The following is a 22277-nucleotide window of genomic DNA, read 5'->3' as shown; positions in this document are numbered from 1 at the left end:
TTTTGTTAGTCTCATAGATGATGTTTCAACCTGTCGACAAATGCTCTCCCGGTGCCCTCGTCTTCTATCTATTTTCAGAGGGGTCTCTTGTTTGTGTTGGGTATTTGAAATGGGCATCCGACCGAAACTCTCAGTTGAGAGCCACAGTAGGACTTTCTGTAACTCTGACATGCAACTGAAACAAAAAGAGGGTACAATCATCCCTGGGTGGGCTTGAACCACCAACCTTTTGGTTATCAGACAAAAAAAAGTTTTCACAACCTTCAAGCTTTGCTTGAACCTCCCAGTTTCTCATGTCATGTGTCATCTTCTTTGAAACAGAGTGGCGCATGGAAAGACATTTAGGCCCACAACCAAAGAGGGCCAAAGGCTCTGGACCATTCTTTCTACATTGCAACTATGTCATCCAAATCACTGGGATTTTTTTCTCTTCTCAAAATTTTTCACACTGTACATGTTGAAATGGTCTTACAACCGGTGCCCTCCTCTTCTGGCCGAAACTTTAAGTTGAGAGGCACCATAGGATTTTCTGTAACATGCAACTGAGACAAAAAGAGGACACTGCCGTCCCTGGGTGGGCTTGAACCACCAACCTTCCGGTTAACAGCCGAACGCGCTAACCAATTGCGCCACAGAGACAACCACACTCCCCCACTTTGATTAAAGTCGTAAAAAAGCCACAACATGGTAAATGGAGTATGTTTCTTAGAGGACCTTCTGATCAACACAATAAAAAGAAGAGAATGATAAAACATAACAACTGCGTGGAACTACAGCCGCCAACAAATGGACAATTGCAACACAGAGATGGCCTCCACATTAGCGTCTTAACAACAGTCAGCGGGTAATAGGCTACCCCTCTCTTTTGGAGGTATGGCAGCAGAGTGGCGCAGCGGAAGCGTGCTGGGCCCATAACCCAGAGGTCGATGGATCGAAACCATCCTCTGCTAAGTGCTCTCTTTTACTCACGCCCCCTGTTACAATTTGGCCATTATCCCCGGTCGGAATCACATGTTTTTCTCGTAAAAATAGAATAGAGACCCCCGATCCCTGACCATCTCATTTTCACGACCTTCAGACTATGCTTTTTATACACGCAACCTCCCAGTTTCTCATGCCACATGTTTTCGCCTTTGCAACAAAGTGGCACAGGCAAAGGCTTTTGGGCCCACAACCAAATGGGCCATTGGATCTAGACCATCTTTTCTACGTTGCGACTTTCTTATTTAAATCATTCTGATTTCTTTTCTCTTCCCACAATTCTTCACTCTGTACACTAACGACTCACCTATACTTTTACACCACCCGGCACCCTGTAAGCTCCACGCTCCTTCTGCTTTTACGGGAGAAAGACATCCACACTTAAAAAAAAAAAAAAAAAAAAAAAGCTTAAAGCTACAGGTTGAAAAGTATGTGATGATCACAATTGTGGTGAATCAGGCACCCCAACATGGAAACCAGCATGGACCCCAACATGGACTGCCAGAAGGGGGATTAGCTCAAATGGTAGAGTGCTCGCTTAGCATGCGAGAGGTAACGGGATCGACGCCCGTATTCTCCAAAGTTTTGGTTTGCCGAGTTTTTCAAAGAGCGGGACAATTCTCCTCTGTTTCCCTACTCATGTAACTCATTTGCAAGCTTAGGAAGCACCCGACAACCAGCTCGGCAAGCCTTCGATAGCTCAGCTGGTAGAGCGGAGGACTGTAGTAGAAAATCAGCAATCCTTAGGTCGCTGGTTCAATTCCGGCTCGAAGGAACTTTTGTTAGTCTCATAGATGATGTTTCAACCTGTCGACAAATGCTCTCCCGGTGCCCTCGTCTTCTATCTATTTTCAGAGGGGTCTCTTGTTTGTGTTGGGTATTTGAAATGGGCATCCGACCGAAACTCTCAGTTGAGAGCCACAGTAGGACTTTCTGTAACTCTGACATGCAACTGAAACAAAAAGAGGGTACAATCATCCCTGGGTGGGCTTGAACCACCAACCTTTTGGTTATCAGACAAAAAAAAGTTTTCACAACCTTCAAGCTTTGCTTGAACCTCCCAGTTTCTCATGTCATGTGTCATCTTCTTTGAAACAGAGTGGCGCATGGAAAGACATTTAGGCCCACAACCAAAGAGGGCCAAAGGCTCTGGACCATTCTTTCTACATTGCAACTATGTCATCCAAATCACTGGGATTTTTTTCTCTTTTCAAAATTTTTCACACTGTACATGTTGAAATGGTCTTACAACCGGTGCCCTCCTCTTCTGGCCGAAACTTTAAGTTGAGAGGCACCATAGGATTTTCTGTAACATGCAACTGAGACAAAAAGAGGACACTGCCGTCCCTGGGTGGGCTTGAACCACCAACCTTCCGGTTAACAGCCGAACGCGCTAACCAATTGCGCCACAGAGACAACCACGCTCCCCCACTTTGATTAAAGTCGTAAAAAAGCCACAACATGGTAAATGGAGTATGTTTCTTAGAGGACCTTCTGATCAACACAATAAAAAGAAGAGAATGATAAAACATAACAACTGCGTGGAACTACAGCCGCCAACAAATGGACAATTGCAACACAGAGATGGCCTCCACATTAGCGTCTTAACAACAGTCAGCGGGTAATAGGCTACCCCTCTCTTTTGGAGGTATGGCAGCAGAGTGGCGCAGCGGAAGCGTGCTGGGCCCATAACCCAGAGGTCGATGGATCGAAACCATCCTCTGCTAAGTGCTCTCTTTTACTCACGCCCCCTGTTACAATTTGGCCATTATCCCCGGTCGGAATCACATGTTTTTCTCGTAAAAATAGAATAGAGACCCCCGATCCCTGACCATCTCATTTTCACGACCTTCAGACTATGCTTTTTATACACGCAACCTCCCAGTTTCTCATGCCACATGTTTTCGCCTTTGCAACAAAGTGGCACAGGCAAAGGCTTTTGGGCCCACAACCAAATGGGCCATTGGATCTAGACCATCTTTTCTACGTTGCGACTTTCTTATTTAAATCATTCTGATTTCTTTTCTCTTCCCACAATTCTTCACTCTGTACACTAACGACTCACCTATACTTTTACACCACCCGGCACCCTGTAAGCTCCACGCTCCTTCTGCTTTTACGGGAGAAAGACATCCACACTTAAAAAAAAAAAATAAAAAAAAAAAAAAAAGCTTAAAGCTACAGGTTGAAAAGTATGTGATGATCACAATTGTGGTGAATCAGGCACCCCAACATGGAAACCAGCATGGACCCCAACATGGACTGCCAGAAGGGGGATTAGCTCAAATGGTAGAGCGCTCGCTTAGCATGCGAGAGGTAACGGGATCGACGCCCGTATTCTCCAAAGTTTTGGTTTGCCGAGTTTTTCAAAGAGCGGGACAATTCTCCTCTGTTTCCCTACTCATGTAACTCATTTGCAAGCTTAGGAAGCACCCGACAACCAGCTCGGCAAGCCTTCGATAGCTCAGCTGGTAGAGCGGAGGACTGTAGTAGAAAATCAGCAATCCTTAGGTCGCTGGTTCAATTCCGGCTCGAAGGAACTTTTGTTAGTCTCATAGATGATGTTTCAACCTGTCGACAAATGCTCTCCCGGTGCCCTCGTCTTCTATCTATTTTCAGAGGGGTCTCTTGTTTGTGTTGGGTATTTGAAATGGGCATCCGACCGAAACTCTCAGTTGAGAGCCACAGTAGGACTTTCTGTAACTCTGACATGCAACTGAAACAAAAAGAGGGTACAATCATCCCTGGGTGGGCTTGAACCACCAACCTTTTGGTTATCAGACAAAAAAAAGTTTTCACAACCTTCAAGCTTTGCTTGAACCTCCCAGTTTCTCATGTCATGTGTCATCTTCTTTGAAACAGAGTGGCGCATGGAAAGACATTTAGGCCCACAACCAAAGAGGGCCAAAGGCTCTGGACCATTCTTTCTACATTGCAACTATGTCATCCAAATCACTGGGATTTTTTTCTCTTCTCAAAATTTTTCACACTGTACATGTTGAAATGGTCTTACAACCGGTGCCCTCCTCTTCTGGCCGAAACTTTAAGTTGAGAGGCACCATAGGATTTTCTGTAACATGCAACTGAGACAAAAAGAGGACACTGCCGTCCCTGGGTGGGCTTGAACCACCAACCTTCCGGTTAACAGCCGAACGCGCTAACCAATTGCGCCACAGAGACAACCACGCTCCCCCACTTTGATTAAAGTCGTAAAAAAGCCACAACATGGTAAATGGAGTATGTTTCTTAGAGGACCTTCTGATCAACACAATAAAAAGAAGAGAATGATAAAACATAACAACTGCGTGGAACTACAGCCGCCAACAAATGGACAATTGCAACACAGAGATGGCCTCCACATTAGCGTCTTAACAACAGTCAGCGGGTAATAGGCTACCCCTCTCTTTTGGAGGTATGGCAGCAGAGTGGCGCAGCGGAAGCGTGCTGGGCCCATAACCCAGAGGTCGATGGATCGAAACCATCCTCTGCTAAGTGCTCTCTTTTACTCACGCCCCCTGTTACAATTTGGCCATTATCCCCGGTCGGAATCACATGTTTTTCTCGTAAAAATAGAATAGAGACCCCCGATCCCTGACCATCTCATTTTCACGACCTTCAGACTATGCTTTTTATACACGCAACCTCCCAGTTTCTCATGCCACATGTTTTCGCCTTTGCAACAAAGTGGCACAGGCAAAGGCTTTTGGGCCCACAACCAAATGGGCCATTGGATCTAGACCATCTTTTCTACGTTGCGACTTTCTTATTTAAATCATTCTGATTTCTTTTCTCTTCCCACAATTCTTCACTCTGTACACTAACGACTCACCTATACTTTTACACCACCCGGCACCCTGTAAGCTCCACGCTCCTTCTGCTTTTACGGGAGAAAGACATCCACACTTAAAAAAAAAAAATAAAAAAAAAAAAAAAAAGCTTAAAGCTACAGGTTGAAAAGTATGTGATGATCACAATTGTGGTGAATCAGGCACCCCAACATGGAAACCAGCATGGACCCCAATATGGACTGCCAGAAGGGGGATTAGCTCAAATGGTAGAGCGCTCGCTTAGCATGCGAGAGGTAACGGGATCGACGCCCGTATTCTCCAAAGTTTTGGTTTGCCGAGTTTTTCAAAGAGCGGGACAATTCTCCTCTGTTTCCCTACTCATGTAACTCATTTGCAAGCTTAGGAAGCACCCGACAACCAGCTCGGCAAGCCTTCGATAGCTCAGCTGGTAGAGCGGAGGACTGTAGTAGAAAATCAGCAATCCTTAGGTCGCTGGTTCAATTCCGGCTCGAAGGAACTTTTGTTAGTCTCATAGATGATGTTTCAACCTGTCGACAAATGCTCTCCCGGTGCCCTCGTCTTCTATCTATTTTCAGAGGGGTCTCTTGTTTGTGTTGGGTATTTGAAATGGGCATCCGACCGAAACTCTCAGTTGAGAGCCACAGTAGGACTTTCTGTAACTCTGACATGCAACTGAAACAAAAAGAGGGTACAATCATCCCTGGGTGGGCTTGAACCACCAACCTTTTGGTTATCAGACAAAAAAAAGTTTTCACAACCTTCAAGCTTTGCTTGAACCTCCCAGTTTCTCATGTCATGTGTCATCTTCTTTGAAACAGAGTGGCGCATGGAAAGACATTTAGGCCCACAACCAAAGAGGGCCAAAGGCTCTGGACCATTCTTTCTACATTGCAACTATGTCATCCAAATCACTGGGATTTTTTTCTCTTCTCAAAATTTTTCACACTGTACATGTTGAAATGGTCTTACAACCGGTGCCCTCCTCTTCTGGCCGAAACTTTAAGTTGAGAGGCACCATAGGATTTTCTGTAACATGCAACTGAGACAAAAAGAGGACACTGCCGTCCCTGGGTGGGCTTGAACCACCAACCTTCCGGTTAACAGCCGAACGCGCTAACCAATTGCGCCACATAGACAACCACGCTCCCCCACTTTGATTAAAGTCGTAAAAAAGCCACAACATGGTAAATGGAGTATGTTTCTTAGAGGACCTTCTGATCAACACAATAAAAAGAAGAGAATGATAAAACATAACAACTGCGTGGAACTACAGCCGCCAACAAATGGACAATTGCAACACAGAGATGGCCTCCACATTAGCGTCTTAACAACAGTCAGCGGGTAATAGGCTACCCCTCTCTTTTGGAGGTATGGCAGCAGAGTGGCGCAGCGGAAGCGTGCTGGGCCCATAACCCAGAGGTCGATGGATCGAAACCATCCTCTGCTAAGTGCTCTCTTTTACTCACGCCCCCTGTTACAATTTGGCCATTATCCCCGGTCGGAATCACATGTTTTTCTCGTAAAAATAGAATAGAGACCCCCGATCCCTGACCATCTCATTTTCACGACCTTCAGACTATGCTTTTTATACACGCAACCTCCCAGTTTCTCATGCCACATGTTTTCGCCTTTGCAACAAAGTGGCACAGGCAAAGGCTTTTGGGCCCACAACCAAATGGGCCATTGGATCTAGACCATCTTTTCTACGTTGCGACTTTCTTATTTAAATCATTCTGATTTCTTTTCTCTTCCCACAATTCTTCACTCTGTACACTAACGACTCACCTATACTTTTACACCACCCGGCACCCTGTAAGCTCCACGCTCCTTCTGCTTTTACGGGAGAAAGACATCCACACTTAAAAAAAAAAAAAAAAAAAAAAAGCTTAAAGCTACAGGTTGAAAAGTATGTGATGATCACAATTGTGGTGAATCAGGCACCCCAACATGGAAACCAGCATGGACCCCAACATGGACTGCCAGAAGGGGGATTAGCTCAAATGGTAGAGCGCTCGCTTAGCATGCGAGAGGTAACGGGATCGACGCCCGTATTCTCCAAAGTTTTGGTTTGCCGAGTTTTTCAAAGAGCGGGACAATTCTCCTCTGTTTCCCTACTCATGTAACTCATTTGCAAGCTTAGGAAGCACCCGACAACCAGCTCGGCAAGCCTTCGATAGCTCAGCTGGTAGAGCGGAGGACTGTAGTAGAAAATCAGCAATCCTTAGGTCGCTGGTTCAATTCCGGCTCGAAGGAACTTTTGTTAGTCTCATAGATGATGTTTCAACCTGTCGACAAATGCTCTCCCGGTGCCCTCGTCTTCTATCTATTTTCAGAGGGGTCTCTTGTTTGTGTTGGGTATTTGAAATGGGCATCCGACCGAAACTCTCAGTTGAGAGCCACAGTAGGACTTTCTGTAACTCTGACATGCAACTGAAACAAAAAGAGGGTACAATCATCCCTGGGTGGGCTTGAACCACCAACCTTTTGGTTATCAGACAAAAAAAAGTTTTCACAACCTTCAAGCTTTGCTTGAACCTCCCAGTTTCTCATGTCATGTGTCATCTTCTTTGAAACAGAGTGGCGCATGGAAAGACATTTAGGCCCACAACCAAAGAGGGCCAAAGGCTCTGGACCATTCTTTCTACATTGCAACTATGTCATCCAAATCACTGGGATTTTTTTCTCTTCTCAAAATTTTTCACACTGTACATGTTGAAATGGTCTTACAACCGGTGCCCTCCTCTTCTGGCCGAAACTTTAAGTTGAGAGGCACCATAGGATTTTCTGTAACATGCAACTGAGACAAAAAGAGGACACTGCCGTCCCTGGGTGGGCTTGAACCACCAACCTTCCGGTTAACAGCCGAACGCGCTAACCAATTGCGCCACTGAGACAACCACGCTCCCCCACTTTGATTAAAGTCGTAAAAAAGCCACAACATGGTAAATGGAGTATGTTTCTTAGAGGACCTTCTGATCAACACAATAAAAAGAAGAGAATGATAAAACATAACAACTGCGTGGAACTACAGCCGCCAACAAATGGACAATTGCAACACAGAGATGGCCTCCACATTAGCGTCTTAACAACAGTCAGCGGGTAATAGGCTACCCCTCTCTTTTGGAGGTATGGCAGCAGAGTGGCGCAGCGGAAGCGTGCTGGGCCCATAACCCAGAGGTCGATGGATCGAAACCATCCTCTGCTAAGTGCTCTCTTTTACTCACGCCCCCTGTTACAATTTGGCCATTATCCCCGGTCGGAATCACATGTTTTTCTCGTAAAAATAGAATAGAGACCCCCGATCCCTGACCATCTCATTTTCACGACCTTCAGACTATGCTTTTTATACACGCAACCTCCCAGTTTCTCATGCCACATGTTTTCGCCTTTGCAACAAAGTGGCACAGGCAAAGGCTTTTGGGCCCACAACCAAATGGGCCATTGGATCTAGACCATCTTTTCTACGTTGCGACTTTCTTATTTAAATCATTCTGATTTCTTTTCTCTTCCCACAATTCTTCACTCTGTACACTAACGACTCACCTATACTTTTACACCACCCGGCACCCTGTAAGCTCCACGCTCCTTCTGCTTTTACGGGAGAAAGACATCCACACTTTAAAAAAAAAAAAAAAAAAAAAAAAAGCTTAAAGCTACAGGTTGAAAAGTATGTGATGATCACAATTGTGGTGAATCAGGCACCCCAACATGGAAACCAGCATGGACCCCAACATGGACTGCCAGAAGGGGGATTAGCTCAAATGGTAGAGCGCTCGCTTAGCATGCGAGAGGTAACGGGATCGACGCCCGTATTCTCCAAAGTTTTGGTTTGCCGAGTTTTTCAAAGAGCGGGACAATTCTCCTCTGTTTCCCTACTCATGTAACTCATTTGCAAGCTTAGGAAGCACCCGACAACCAGCTCGGCAAGCCTTCGATAGCTCAGCTGGTAGAGCGGAGGACTGTAGTAGAAAATCAGCAATCCTTAGGTCGCTGGTTCAATTCCGGCTCGAAGGAACTTTTGTTAGTCTCATAGATGATGTTTCAACCTGTCGACAAATGCTCTCCCGGTGCCCTCGTCTTCTATCTATTTTCAGAGGGGTCTCTTGTTTGTGTTGGGTATTTGAAATGGGCATCCGACCGAAACTCTCAGTTGAGAGCCACAGTAGGACTTTCTGTAACTCTGACATGCAACTGAAACAAAAAGAGGGTACAATCATCCCTGGGTGGGCTTGAACCACCAACCTTTTGGTTATCAGACAAAAAAAAGTTTTCACAACCTTCAAGCTTTGCTTGAACCTCCCAGTTTCTCATGTCATGTGTCATCTTCTTTGAAACAGAGTGGCGCATGGAAAGACATTTAGGCCCACAACCAAAGAGGGCCAAAGGCTCTGGACCATTCTTTCTACATTGCAACTATGTCATCCAAATCACTGGGATTTTTTTCTCTTCTCAAAATTTTTCACACTGTACATGTTGAAATGGTCTTACAACCGGTGCCCTCCTCTTCTGGCCGAAACTTTAAGTTGAGAGGCACCATAGGATTTTCTGTAACATGCAACTGAGACAAAAAGAGGACACTGCCGTCCCTGGGTGGGCTTGAACCACCAACCTTCCGGTTAACAGCCGAACGCGCTAACCAATTGCGCCACTGAGACAACCACGCTCCCCCACTTTGATTAAAGTCGTAAAAAAGCCACAACATGGTAAATGGAGTATGTTTCTTAGAGGACCTTCTGATCAACACAATAAAAAGAAGAGAATGATAAAACATAACAACTGCGTGGAACTACAGCCGCCAACAAATGGACAATTGCAACACAGAGATGGCCTCCACATTAGCGTCTTAACAACAGTCAGCGGGTAATAGGCTACCCCTCTCTTTTGGAGGTATGGCAGCAGAGTGGCGCAGCGGAAGCGTGCTGGGCCCATAACCCAGAGGTCGATGGATCGAAACCATCCTCTGCTAAGTGCTCTCTTTTACTCACGCCCCCTGTTACAATTTGGCCATTATCCCCGGTCGGAATCACATGTTTTTCTCGTAAAAATAGAATAGAGACCCCCGATCCCTGACCATCTCATTTTCACGACCTTCAGACTATGCTTTTTATACACGCAACCTCCCAGTTTCTCATGCCACATGTTTTCGCCTTTGCAACAAAGTGGCACAGGCAAAGGCTTTTGGGCCCACAACCAAATGGGCCATTGGATCTAGACCATCTTTTCTACGTTGCGACTTTCTTATTTAAATCATTCTGATTTCTTTTCTCTTCCCACAATTCTTCACTCTGTACACTAACGACTCACCTATACTTTTACACCACCCGGCACCCTGTAAGCTCCACGCTCCTTCTGCTTTTGCGGGAGAAAGACATCCACACTTAAAAAAAAAAAAAAAAAAAAAAAGCTTAAAGCTACAGGTTGAAAAGTATGTGATGATCACAATTGTGGTGAATCAGGCACCCCAACATGGAAACCAGCATGGACCCCAACATGGACTGCCAGAAGGGGGATTAGCTCAAATGGTAGAGCGCTCGCTTAGCATGCGAGAGGTAACGGGATCGACGCCCGTATTCTCCAAAGTTTTGGTTTGCCGAGTTTTTCAAAGAGCGGGACAATTCTCCTCTGTTTCCCTACTCATGTAACTCATTTGCAAGCTTAGGAAGCACCCGACAACCAGCTCGGCAAGCCTTCAATAGCTCAGCTGGTAGAGCGGAGGACTGTAGTAGAAAATCAGCAATCCTTAGGTCGCTGGTTCAATTCCGGCTCGAAGGAACTTTTGTTAGTCTCATAGATGATGTTTCAACCTGTCGACAAATGCTCTCCCGGTGCCCTCGTCTTCTATCTATTTTCAGAGGGGTCTCTTGTTTGTGTTGGGTATTTGAAATGGGCATCCGACCGAAACTCCCAGTTGAGAGCCACAGTAGGACTTTCTGTAACTCTGACATGCAACTGAAACAAAAAGAGGGTACAATCATCCCTGGGTGGGCTTGAACCACCAACCTTTTGGTTATCAGACAAAAAAAAGTTTTCACAACCTTCAAGCTTTGCTTGAACCTCCCAGTTTCTCATGTCATGTGTCATCTTCTTTGAAACAGAGTGGCGCATGGAAAGACATTTAGGCCCACAACCAAAGAGGGCCAAAGGCTCTGGACCATTCTTTCTACATTGCAACTATGTCATCCAAATCACTGGGATTTTTTTCTCTTCTCAAAATTTTTCACACTGTACATGTTGAAATGGTCTTACAACCGGTGCCCTCCTCTTCTGGCCGAAACTTTAAGTTGAGAGGCACCATAGGATTTTCTGTAACATGCAACTGAGACAAAAAGAGGACACTGCCGTCCCTGGGTGGGCTTGAACCACCAACCTTCCGGTTAACAGCCGAACGCGCTAACCAATTGCGCCACAGAGACAACCACGCTCCCCCACTTTGATTAAAGTCGTAAAAAAGCCACAACATGGTAAATGGAGTATGTTTCTTAGAGGACCTTCTGATCAACACAATAAAAAGAAGAGAATGATAAAACATAACAACTGCGTGGAACTACAGCCGCCAACAAATGGACAATTGCAACACAGAGATGGCCTCCACATTAGCGTCTTAACAACAGTCAGCGGGTAATAGGCTACCCCTCTCTTTTGGAGGTATGGCAGCAGAGTGGCGCAGCGGAAGCGTGCTGGGCCCATAACCCAGAGGTCGATGGATCGAAACCATCCTCTGCTAAGTGCTCTCTTTTACTCACGCCCCCTGTTACAATTTGGCCATTATCCCCGGTCGGAATCACATGTTTTTCTCGTAAAAATAGAATAGAGACCCCCGATCCCTGACCATCTCATTTTCACGACCTTCAGACTATGCTTTTTATACACGCAACCTCCCAGTTTCTCATGCCACATGTTTTCGCCTTTGCAACAAAGTGGCACAGGCAAAGGCTTTTGGGCCCACAACCAAATGGGCCATTGGATCTAGACCATCTTTTCTACGTTGCGACTTTCTTATTTAAATCATTCTGATTTCTTTTCTCTTCCCACAATTCTTCACTCTGTACACTAACGACTCACCTATACTTTTACACCACCCGGCACCCTGTAAGCTCCACGCTCCTTCTGCTTTTACGGGAGAAAGACATCCACACTTTAAAAAAAAAAAAAAAAAAAAAAAAAGCTTAAAGCTACAGGTTGAAAAGTATGTGATGATCACAATTGTGGTGAATCAGGCACCCCAACATGGAAACCAGCATGGACCCCAACATGGACTGCCAGAAGGGGGATTAGCTCAAATGGTAGAGCGCTCGCTTAGCATGCGAGAGGTAACGGGATCGACGCCCGTATTCTCCAAAGTTTTGGTTTGCCGAGTTTTTCAAAGAGCGGGACAATTCTCCTCTGTTTCCCTACTCATGTAACTCATTTGCAAGCTTAGGAAGCACCCGACAACCAGCTCGGCAAGCCTTCGATAGCTCAGCTGGTAGAGCGGAGGACTGTAGTAGAAAATCAGCAATCCTTAGGTCGCTGGTTCAATTCCGGCTCGAAGGAACTTTTGTTAGTCTCATAGATGATGTTTCAACCTGTCGACAAATGCTCTCCCGGTGCCCTCGTCTTCTATCTATTTTCAGAGGGGTCTCTTGTTTGTGTTGGGTATTTGAAATGGGCATCCGACCGAAACTCTCAGTTGAGAGCCACAGTAGGACTTTCTGTAACTCTGACATGCAACTGAAACAAAAAGAGGGTACAATCATCCCTGGGTGGGCTTGAACCACCAACCTTTTGGTTATCAGACAAAAAAAAGTTTTCACAACCTTCAAGCTTTGCTTGAACCTCCCAGTTTCTCATGTCATGTGTCATCTTCTTTGAAACAGAGTGGCGCATGGAAAGACATTTAGGCCCACAACCAAAGAGGGCCAAAGGCTCTGGACCATTCTTTCTACATTGCAACTATGTCATCCAAATCACTGGGATTTTTTTCTCTTCTCAAAATTTTTCACACTGTACATGTTGAAATGGTCTTACAACCGGTGCCCTCCTCTTCTGGCCGAAACTTTAAGTTGAGAGGCACCATAGGATTTTCTGTAACATGCAACTGAGACAAAAAGAGGACACTGCCGTCCCTGGGTGGGCTTGAACCACCAACCTTCCGGTTAACAGCCGAACGCGCTAACCAATTGCTCCACAGAGACAACCACGCTCCCCCACTTTGATTAAAGTCGTAAAAAAGCCACAACATGGTAAATGGAGTATGTTTCTTAGAGGACCTTCTGATCAACACAATAAAAAGAAGAGAATGATAAAACATAACAACTGCGTGGAACTACAGCCGCCAACAAATGGACAATTGCAACACAGAGATGGCCTCCACATTAGCGTCTTAACAACAGTCAGCGGGTAATAGGCTACCCCTCTCTTTTGGAGGTATGGCAGCAGAGTGGCGCAGCGGAAGCGTGCTGGGCCCATAACCCAGAGGTCGATGGAACGAAACCATCCTCTGCTAAGTGCTCTCTTTTACTCACGCCCCCTGTTACAATTTGGCCATTATCCCCGGTCGGAATCACATGTTTTTCTCGTAAAAATAGAATAGAGACCCCCGATCCCTGACCATCTCATTTTCACGACCTTCAGACTATGCTTTTTATACACGCAACCTCCCAGTTTCTCATGCCACATGTTTTCGCCTTTGCAACAAAGTGGCACAGGCAAAGGCTTTTGGGCCCACAACCAAATGGGCCATTGGATCTAGACCATCTTTTCTACGTTGCGACTTTCTTATTTAAATCATTCTGATTTCTTTTCTCTTCCCACAATTCTTCACTCTGTACACTAACGACTCACCTATACTTTTACACCACCCGGCACCCTGTAAGCTCCACGCTCCTTCTGCTTTTACGGGAGAAAGACATCCACACTTAAAAAAAAAAAAAAAAAGCTTAAAGCTACAGGTTGAAAAGTATGTGATGATCACAATTGTGGTGAATCAGGCACCCCAACATGGAAACCAGCATGGACCCCAACATGGACTGCCAGAAGGGGGATTAGCTCAAATGGTAGAGCGCTCGCTTAGCATGCGAGAGGTAACGGGATCGACGCCCGTATTCTCCAAAGTTTTGGTTTGCCGAGTTTTTCAAAGAGCGGGACAATTCTCCTCTGTTTCCCTACTCATGTAACTCATTTGCAAGCTTAGGAAGCACCCGACAACCAGCTCGGCAAGCCTTCGATAGCTCAGCTGGTAGAGCGGAGGACTGTAGTAGAAAATCAGCAATCCTTAGGTCGCTGGTTCAATTCCGGCTCGAAGGAACTTTTGTTAGTCTCATAGATGATGTTTCAACCTGTCGACAAATGCTCTCCCGGTGCCCTCGTCTTCTATCTATTTTCAGAGGGGTCTCTTGTTTGTGTTGGGTATTTGAAATGGGCATCCGACCGAAACTCTCAGTTGAGAGCCACAGTAGGACTTTCTGTAACTCTGACATGCAACTGAAACAAAAAGAGGGTACAATCATCCCTGGGTGGGCTTGAACCACCAACCTTTTGGTTATCAGACAAAAAAAAGTTTTCACAACCTTCAAGCTTTGCTTGAACCTCCCAGTTTCTCATGTCATGTGTCATCTTCTTTGAAACAGAGTGGCGCATGGAAAGACATTTAGGCCCACAACCAAAGAGGGCCAAAGGCTCTGGACCATTCTTTCTACATTGCAACTATGTCATCCAAATCACTGGGATTTTTTTCTCTTCTCAAAATTTTTCACACTGTACATGTTGAAATGGTCTTACAACCGGTGCCCTCCTCTTCTGGCCGAAACTTTAAGTTGAGAGGCACCATAGGATTTTCTGTAACATGCAACTGAGACAAAAAGAGGACACTGCCGTCCCTGGGTGGGCTTGAACCACCAACCTTCCGGTTAACAGCCGAACGCGCTAACCAATTGCGCCACAGAGACAACCACGCTCCCCCACTTTGATTAAAGTCGTAAAAAAGCCACAACATGGTAAATGGAGTATGTTTCTTAGAGGACCTTCTGATCAACACAATAAAAAGAAGAGAATGATAAAACATAACAACTGCGTGGAACTACAGCCGCCAACAAATGGACAATTGCAACACAGAGATGGCCTCCACATTAGCGTCTTAACAACAGTCAGCGGGTAATAGGCTACCCCTCTCTTTTGGAGGTATGGCAGCAGAGTGGCGCAGCGGAAGCGTGCTGGGCCCATAACCCAGAGGTCGATGGATCGAAACCATCCTCTGCTAAGTGCTCTCTTTTACTCACGCCCCCTGTTACAATTTGGCCATTATCCCCGGTCGGAATCACATGTTTTTCTCGTAAAAATAGAATAGAGACCCCCGATCCCTGACCATCTCATTTTCACGACCTTCAGACTATGCTTTTTATACACGCAACCTCCCAGTTTCTCATGCCACATGTTTTCGCCTTTGCAACAAAGTGGCACAGGCAAAGGCTTTTGGGCCCACAACCAAATGGGCCATTGGATCTAGACCATCTTTTCTACGTTGCGACTTTCTTATTTAAATCATTCTGATTTCTTTTCTCTTCCCACAATTCTTCACTCTGTACACTAACGACTCACCTATACTTTTACACCACCCGGCACCCTGTAAGCTCCACGCTCCTTCTGCTTTTACGGGAGAAAGACATCCACACTTTAAAAAAAAAAAAAAAAAAAAAAAAAGCTTAAAGCTACAGGTTGAAAAGTATGTGATGATCACAATTGTGGTGAATCAGGCACCCCAACATGGAAACCAGCATGGACCCCAACATGGACTGCCAGAAGGGGGATTAGCTCAAATGGTAGAGCGCTCGCTTAGCATGCGAGAGGTAACGGGATCGACGCCCGTATTCTCCAAAGTTTTGGTTTGCCGAGTTTTTCAAAGAGCGGGACAATTCTCCTCTGTTTCCCTACTCATGTAACTCATTTGCAAGCTTAGGAAGCACCCGACAACCAGCTCGGCAAGCCTTCGATAGCTCAGCTGGTAGAGCGGAGGACTGTAGTAGAAAATCAGCAATCCTTAGGTCGCTGGTTCAATTCCGGCTCGAAGGAACTTTTGTTAGTCTCATAGATGATGTTTCAACCTGTCGCCAAATGCTCTCCCGGTGCCCTCGTCTTCTATCTATTTTCAGAGGGGTCTCTTGTTTGTGTTGGGTATTTGAAATGGGCATCCGACCGAAACTCTCAGTTGAGAGCCACAGTAGGACTTTCTGTAACTCTGACATGCAACTGAAACAAAAAGAGGGTACAATCATCCCTGGGTGGGCTTGAACCACCAACCTTTTGGTTATCAGACAAAAAAAAGTTTTCACAACCTTCAAGCTTTGCTTGAACCTCCCAGTTTCTCATGTCATGTGTCATCTTCTTTGAAACAGAGTGGCGCATGGAAAGACATTTAGGCCCACAACCAAAGAGGGCCAAAGGCTCTGGACCATTCTTTCTACATTGCAACTATGTCATCCAAATCACTGGGATTTTTTTCTCTTCTCAAAATTTTTCACACTGTACATGTTGAAATGGTCTTACAACCGGTGCCCTCCTCTTCTGGCCGAAACTTTAAGTTGAGAGGCACCATAGGATTTTCTGTAACATGCAACTGAGACAAAAAGAGGACACTGCCGTCCCTGGGTGGGCTTGAACCACCAACCTTCCGGTTAACAGCCGAACGCGCTAACCAATTGCTCCACAGAGACAACCACGCTCCCCCACTTTGATTAAAGTCGTAAAAAAGCCACAACATGGTAAATGGAGTATGTTTCTTAGAGGACCTTCTGATCAACACAATAAAAAGAAGAGAATGATAAAACATAACAACTGCGTGGAACTACAGCCGCCAACAAATGGACAATTGCAACACAGAGATGGCCTCCACATTAGCGTCTTAACAACAGTCAGCGGGTAATAGGCTACCCCTCTCTTTTGGAGGTATGGCAGCAGAGTGGCGCAGCGGAAGCGTGCTGGGCCCATAACCCAGAGGTCGATGGAACGAAACCATCCTCTGCTAAGTGCTCTCTTTTACTCACGCCCCCTGTTACAATTTGGCCATTATCCCCGGTCGGAATCACATGTTTTTCTCGTAAAAATAGAATAGAGACCCCCGATCCCTGACCATCTCATTTTCACGACCTTCAGACTATGCTTTTTATACACGCAACCTCCCAGTTTCTCATGCCACATGTTTTCGCCTTTGCAACAAAGTGGCACAGGCAAAGGCTTTTGGGCCCACAACCAAATGGGCCATTGGATCTAGACCATCTTTTCTACGTTGCGACTTTCTTATTTAAATCATTCTGATTTCTTTTCTCTTCCCACAATTCTTCACTCTGTACACTAACGACTCACCTATACTTTTACACCACCCGGCACCCTGTAAGCTCCACGCTCCTTCTGCTTTTACGGGAGAAAGACATCCACACTTAAAAAAAAAAAAAAAAAGCTTAAAGCTACAGGTTGAAAAGTATGTGATGATCACAATTGTGGTGAATCAGGCACCCCAACATGGAAACCAGCATGGACCCCAACATGGACTGCCAGAAGGGGGATTAGCTCAAATGGTAGAGCGCTCGCTTAGCATGCGAGAGGTAACGGGATCGACGCCCGTATTCTCCAAAGTTTTGGTTTGCCGAGTTTTTCAAAGAGCGGGACAATTCTCCTCTGTTTCCCTACTCATGTAACTCATTTGCAAGCTTAGGAAGCACCCGACAACCAGCTCGGCAAGCCTTCGATAGCTCAGCTGGTAGAGCGGAGGACTGTAGTAGAAAATCAGCAATCCTTAGGTCGCTGGTTCAATTCCGGCTCGAAGGAACTTTTGTTAGTCTCATAGATGATGTTTCAACCTGTCGACAAATGCTCTCCCGGTGCCCTCGTCTTCTATCTATTTTCAGAGGGGTCTCTTGTTTGTGTTGGGTATTTGAAATGGGCATCCGACCGAAACTCTCAGTTGAGAGCCACAGTAGGACTTTCTGTAACTCTGACATGCAACTGAAACAAAAAGAGGGTACAATCATCCCTGGGTGGGCTTGAACCACCAACCTTTTGGTTATCAGACAAAAAAAAGTTTTCACAACCTTCAAGCTTTGCTTGAACCTCCCAGTTTCTCATGTCATGTGTCATCTTCTTTGAAACAGAGTGGCGCATGGAAAGACATTTAGGCCCACAACCAAAGAGGGCCAAAGGCTCTGGACCATTCTTTCTACATTGCAACTATGTCATCCAAATCACTGGGATTTTTTTCTCTTCTCAAAATTTTTCACACTGTACATGTTGAAATGGTCTTACAACCGGTGCCCTCCTCTTCTGGCCGAAACTTTAAGTTGAGAGGCACCATAGGATTTTCTGTAACATGCAACTGAGACAAAAAGAGGACACTGCCGTCCCTGGGTGGGCTTGAACCACCAACCTTCCGGTTAACAGCCGAACGCGCTAACCAATTGCGCCACAGAGACAACCACGCTCCCCCACTTTGATTAAAGTCGTAAAAAAGCCACAACATGGTAAATGGAGTATGTTTCTTAGAGGACCTTCTGATCAACACAATAAAAAGAAGAGAATGATAAAACATAACAACTGCGTGGAACTACAGCCGCCAACAAATGGACAATTGCAACACAGAGATGGCCTCCACATTAGCGTCTTAACAACAGTCAGCGGGTAATAGGCTACCCCTCTCTTTTGGAGGTATGGCAGCAGAGTGGCGCAGCAGAAGCGTGCTGGGCCCATAACCCAGAGGTCGATGGATCGAAACCATCCTCTGCTAAGTGCTCTCTTTTACTCACGCCCCCTGTTACAATTTGGCCATTATCCCCGGTCGGAATCACATGTTTTTCTCGTAAAAATAGAATAGAGACCCCCGATCCCTGACCATCTCATTTTCACGACCTTCAGACTATGCTTTTTATACACGCAACCTCCCAGTTTCTCATGCCACATGTTTTCGCCTTTGCAACAAAGTGGCACAGGCAAAGGCTTTTGGGCCCACAACCAAATGGGCCATTGGATCTAGACCATCTTTTCTACGTTGCGACTTTCTTATTTAAATCATTCTGATTTCTTTTCTCTTCCCACAATTCTTCACTCTGTACACTAACGACTCACCTATACTTTTACACCACCCGGCACCCTGTAAGCTCCACGCTCCTTCTGCTTTTACGGGAGAAAGACATCCACACTTTAAAAAAAAAAAAAAAAAAAAAAAAGCTTAAAGCTACAGGTTGAAAAGTATGTGATGATCACAATTGTGGTGAATCAGGCACCCCAACATGGAAACCAGCATGGACCCCAACATGGACTGCCAGAAGGGGGATTAGCTCAAATGGTAGAGCGCTCGCTTAGCATGCGAGAGGTAACGGGATCGACGCCCGTATTCTCCAAAGTTTTGGTTTGCCGAGTTTTTCAAAGAGCGGGACAATTCTCCTCTGTTTCCCTACTCATGTAACTCATTTGCAAGCTTAGGAAGCACCCGACAACCAGCTCGGCAAGCCTTCGATAGCTCAGCTGGTAGAGCGGAGGACTGTAGTAGAAAATCAGCAATCCTTAGGTCGCTGGTTCAATTCCGGCTCGAAGGAACTTTTGTTAGTCTCATAGATGATGTTTCAACCTGTCGACAAATGCTCTCCCGGTGCCCTCGTCTTCTATCTATTTTCAGAGGGGTCTCTTGTTTGTGTTGGGTATTTGAAATGGGCATCCGACCGAAACTCTCAGTTGAGAGCCACAGTAGGACTTTCTGTAACTCTGACATGCAACTGAAACAAAAAGAGGGTACAATCATCCCTGGGTGGGCTTGAACCACCAACCTTTTGGTTATCAGACAAAAAAAAGTTTTCACAACCTTCAAGCTTTGCTTGAACCTCCCAGTTTCTCATGTCATGTGTCATCTTCTTTGAAACAGAGTGGCGCATGGAAAGACATTTAGGCCCACAACCAAAGAGGGCCAAAGGCTCTGGACCATTCTTTCTACATTGCAACTATGTCATCCAAATCACTGGGATTTTTTTCTCTTCTCAAAATTTTTCACACTGTACATGTTGAAATGGTCTTACAACCGGTGCCCTCCTCTTCTGGCCGAAACTTTAAGTTGAGAGGCACCATAGGATTTTCTGTAACATGCAACTGAGACAAAAAGAGGACACTGCCGTCCCTGGGTGGGCTTGAACCACCAACCTTCCGGTTAACAGCCGAACGCGCTAACCAATTGCTCCACAGAGACAACCACGCTCCCCCACTTTGATTAAAGTCGTAAAAAAGCCACAACATGGTAAATGGAGTATGTTTCTTAGAGGACCTTCTGATCAACACAATAAAAAGAAGAGAATGATAAAACATAACAACTGCGTGGAACTACAGCCGCCAACAAATGGACAATTGCAACACAGAGATGGCCTCCACATTAGCGTCTTAACAACAGTCAGCGGGTAATAGGCTACCCCTCTCTTTTGGAGGTATGGCAGCAGAGTGGCGCAGCAGAAGCGTGCTGGGCCCATAACCCAGAGGTCGATGGATCGAAACCATCCTCTGCTAAGTGCTCTCTTTTACTCACGCCCCCTGTTACAATTTGGCCATTATCCCCGGTCGGAATCACATGTTTTTCTCGTAAAAATAGAATAGAGACCCCCGATCCCTGACCATCTCATTTTCACGACCTTCAGACTATGCTTTTTATACACGCAACCTCCCAGTTTCTCATGCCACATGTTTTCGCCTTTGCAACAAAGTGGCACAGGCAAAGGCTTTTGGGCCCACAACCAAATGGGCCATTGGATCTAGACCATCTTTTCTACGTTGCGACTTTCTTATTTAAATCATTCTGATTTCTTTTCTCTTCCCACAATTCTTCACTCTGTACACTAACGACTCACCTATACTTTTACACCACCCGGCACCCTGTAAGCTCCACGCTCCTTCTGCTTTTACGGGAGAAAGACATCCACACTTAAAAAAAAAAAAAGCTTAAAGCTACAGGTTGAAAAGTATGTGATGATCACAATTGTGGTGAATCAGGCACCCCAACATGGAAACCAGCATGGACCCCAACATCGACTGCCAGAAGGGGGATTAGCTCAAATGGTAGAGCGCTCGCTTAGCATGCGAGAGGTAACGGGATCGACGCCCGTATTCTCCAAAGTTTTGGTTTGCCGAGTTTTTCAAAGAGCGGGACAATTCTCCTCTGTTTCCCTACTCATGTAACTCATTTGCAAGCTTAGGAAGCACCCGACAACCAGCTCGGCAAGCCTTCGATAGCTCAGCTGGTAGAGCGGAGGACTGTAGTAGAAAATCAGCAATCCTTAGGTCGCTGGTTCAATTCCGGCTCGAAGGAACTTTTGTTAGTCTCATAGATGATGTTTCAACCTGTCGACAAATGCTCTCCCGGTGCCCTCGTCTTCTATCTATTTTCAGAGGGGTCTCTTGTTTGTGTTGGGTATTTGAAATGGGCATCCGACCGAAACTCTCAGTTGAGAGCCACAGTAGGACTTTCTGTAACTCTGACATGCAACTGAAACAAAAAGAGGGTACAATCATCCCTGGGTGGGCTTGAACCACCAACCTTTTGGTTATCAGACAAAAAAAAGTTTTCACAACCTTCAAGCTTTGCTTGAACCTCCCAGTTTCTCATGTCATGTGTCATCTTCTTTGAAACAGAGTGGCGCATGGAAAGACATTTAGGCCCACAACCAAAGAGGGCCAAAGGCTCTGGACCATTCTTTCTACATTGCAACTATGTCATCCAAATCACTGGGATTTTTTTCTCTTCTCAAAATTTTTCACACTGTACATGTTGAAATGGTCTTACAACCGGTGCCCTCCTCTTCTGGCCGAAACTTTAAGTTGAGAGGCACCATAGGATTTTCTGTAACATGCAACTGAGACAAAAAGAGGACACTGCCGTCCCTGGGTGGGCTTGAACCACCAACCTTCCGGTTAACAGCCGAACGCGCTAACCAATTGCGCCACAGAGACAACCACGCTCCCCCACTTTGATTAAAGTCGTAAAAAAGCCACAACATGGTAAATGGAGTATGTTTCTTAGAGGACCTTCTGATCAACACAATAAAAAGAAGAGAATGATAAAACATAACAACTGCGTGGAACTACAGCCGCCAACAAATGGACAATTGCAACACAGAGATGGCCTCCACATTAGCGTCTTAACAACAGTCAGCGGGTAATATTCTACCCCTCTCTTTTGGAGGTATGGCAGCAGAGTGGCGCAGCGGAAGCGTGCTGGGCCCATAACCCAGAGGTCGATGGATCGAAACCATCCTCTGCTAAGTGCTCTCTTTTACTCACGCCCCCTGTTACAATTTGGCCATTATCCCCGGTCGGAATCACATGTTTTTCTCGTAAAAATAGAATAGAGACCCCCGATCCCTGACCATCTCATTTTCACGACCTTCAGACTATGCTTTTTATACACGCAACCTCCCAGTTTCTCATGCCACATGTTTTCGCCTTTGCAACAAAGTGGCACAGGCAAAGGCTTTTGGGCCCACAACCAAA

At 45.7% G+C, this 22277-nt stretch overlaps 18 non-coding genes across 18 annotated transcripts; 11 read left to right on the top strand and 7 right to left on the bottom strand.

Annotated features, from left to right (window-relative positions):
* Positions 1-565: 565 nt before the first annotated feature.
* On the bottom strand, positions 566-639 carry TRNAN-GUU (transfer RNA asparagine (anticodon GUU)). The gene has a single exon. It is a non-coding gene; the product is annotated as a tRNA-Asn (tRNA).
* Positions 640-1670: 1031 nt separating this feature from the next.
* On the top strand, positions 1671-1756 carry TRNAY-GUA (transfer RNA tyrosine (anticodon GUA)). The gene is given in 2 exon segments: positions 1671-1707; positions 1721-1756. It is a non-coding gene; the product is annotated as a tRNA-Tyr (tRNA).
* Positions 1757-2323: 567 nt separating this feature from the next.
* On the bottom strand, positions 2324-2397 carry TRNAN-GUU (transfer RNA asparagine (anticodon GUU)). The gene has a single exon. It is a non-coding gene; the product is annotated as a tRNA-Asn (tRNA).
* A 1037-nt stretch (positions 2398-3434) lies between these two features.
* Positions 3435-3520, top strand: TRNAY-GUA (transfer RNA tyrosine (anticodon GUA)). Its single transcript is given in 2 exon segments — positions 3435-3471; positions 3485-3520. It is a non-coding gene; the product is annotated as a tRNA-Tyr (tRNA).
* A 567-nt stretch (positions 3521-4087) lies between these two features.
* Positions 4088-4161, bottom strand: TRNAN-GUU (transfer RNA asparagine (anticodon GUU)). The gene has a single exon. It is a non-coding gene; the product is annotated as a tRNA-Asn (tRNA).
* Positions 4162-5199: 1038 nt separating this feature from the next.
* On the top strand, positions 5200-5285 carry TRNAY-GUA (transfer RNA tyrosine (anticodon GUA)). The gene is given in 2 exon segments: positions 5200-5236; positions 5250-5285. It is a non-coding gene; the product is annotated as a tRNA-Tyr (tRNA).
* A 1672-nt stretch (positions 5286-6957) lies between these two features.
* TRNAY-GUA (transfer RNA tyrosine (anticodon GUA)) lies at positions 6958-7043 on the top strand. The gene is given in 2 exon segments: positions 6958-6994; positions 7008-7043. It is a non-coding gene; the product is annotated as a tRNA-Tyr (tRNA).
* A 1675-nt stretch (positions 7044-8718) lies between these two features.
* Positions 8719-8804, top strand: TRNAY-GUA (transfer RNA tyrosine (anticodon GUA)). The gene is given in 2 exon segments: positions 8719-8755; positions 8769-8804. It is a non-coding gene; the product is annotated as a tRNA-Tyr (tRNA).
* A 2325-nt stretch (positions 8805-11129) lies between these two features.
* TRNAN-GUU (transfer RNA asparagine (anticodon GUU)) lies at positions 11130-11203 on the bottom strand. The gene has a single exon. It is a non-coding gene; the product is annotated as a tRNA-Asn (tRNA).
* Positions 11204-12237: 1034 nt separating this feature from the next.
* TRNAY-GUA (transfer RNA tyrosine (anticodon GUA)) lies at positions 12238-12323 on the top strand. Its single transcript is given in 2 exon segments — positions 12238-12274; positions 12288-12323. It is a non-coding gene; the product is annotated as a tRNA-Tyr (tRNA).
* Positions 12324-13989: 1666 nt separating this feature from the next.
* TRNAY-GUA (transfer RNA tyrosine (anticodon GUA)) lies at positions 13990-14075 on the top strand. The gene is given in 2 exon segments: positions 13990-14026; positions 14040-14075. It is a non-coding gene; the product is annotated as a tRNA-Tyr (tRNA).
* A 567-nt stretch (positions 14076-14642) lies between these two features.
* Positions 14643-14716, bottom strand: TRNAN-GUU (transfer RNA asparagine (anticodon GUU)). The gene has a single exon. It is a non-coding gene; the product is annotated as a tRNA-Asn (tRNA).
* Positions 14717-15750: 1034 nt separating this feature from the next.
* TRNAY-GUA (transfer RNA tyrosine (anticodon GUA)) lies at positions 15751-15836 on the top strand. Its single transcript is given in 2 exon segments — positions 15751-15787; positions 15801-15836. It is a non-coding gene; the product is annotated as a tRNA-Tyr (tRNA).
* Positions 15837-17502: 1666 nt separating this feature from the next.
* TRNAY-GUA (transfer RNA tyrosine (anticodon GUA)) lies at positions 17503-17588 on the top strand. Its single transcript is given in 2 exon segments — positions 17503-17539; positions 17553-17588. It is a non-coding gene; the product is annotated as a tRNA-Tyr (tRNA).
* A 567-nt stretch (positions 17589-18155) lies between these two features.
* On the bottom strand, positions 18156-18229 carry TRNAN-GUU (transfer RNA asparagine (anticodon GUU)). Its single transcript has one exon. It is a non-coding gene; the product is annotated as a tRNA-Asn (tRNA).
* Positions 18230-19262: 1033 nt separating this feature from the next.
* On the top strand, positions 19263-19348 carry TRNAY-GUA (transfer RNA tyrosine (anticodon GUA)). The gene is given in 2 exon segments: positions 19263-19299; positions 19313-19348. It is a non-coding gene; the product is annotated as a tRNA-Tyr (tRNA).
* A 1662-nt stretch (positions 19349-21010) lies between these two features.
* Positions 21011-21096, top strand: TRNAY-GUA (transfer RNA tyrosine (anticodon GUA)). The gene is given in 2 exon segments: positions 21011-21047; positions 21061-21096. It is a non-coding gene; the product is annotated as a tRNA-Tyr (tRNA).
* A 567-nt stretch (positions 21097-21663) lies between these two features.
* Positions 21664-21737, bottom strand: TRNAN-GUU (transfer RNA asparagine (anticodon GUU)). The gene has a single exon. It is a non-coding gene; the product is annotated as a tRNA-Asn (tRNA).
* Between the last annotated feature and the right edge of the window lie 540 nt (positions 21738-22277).

This window comes from Rhinoderma darwinii, assembly GCF_050947455.1.
Source record: "Rhinoderma darwinii isolate aRhiDar2 chromosome 4 unlocalized genomic scaffold, aRhiDar2.hap1 SUPER_4_unloc_9, whole genome shotgun sequence".
Taxonomy (NCBI): Eukaryota; Metazoa; Chordata; class Amphibia; order Anura; family Rhinodermatidae; genus Rhinoderma; species Rhinoderma darwinii.
The sequence above is the reverse complement of the archived record's forward strand: the minus strand, read 5'-3'. Positions and strand labels throughout refer to the sequence as shown.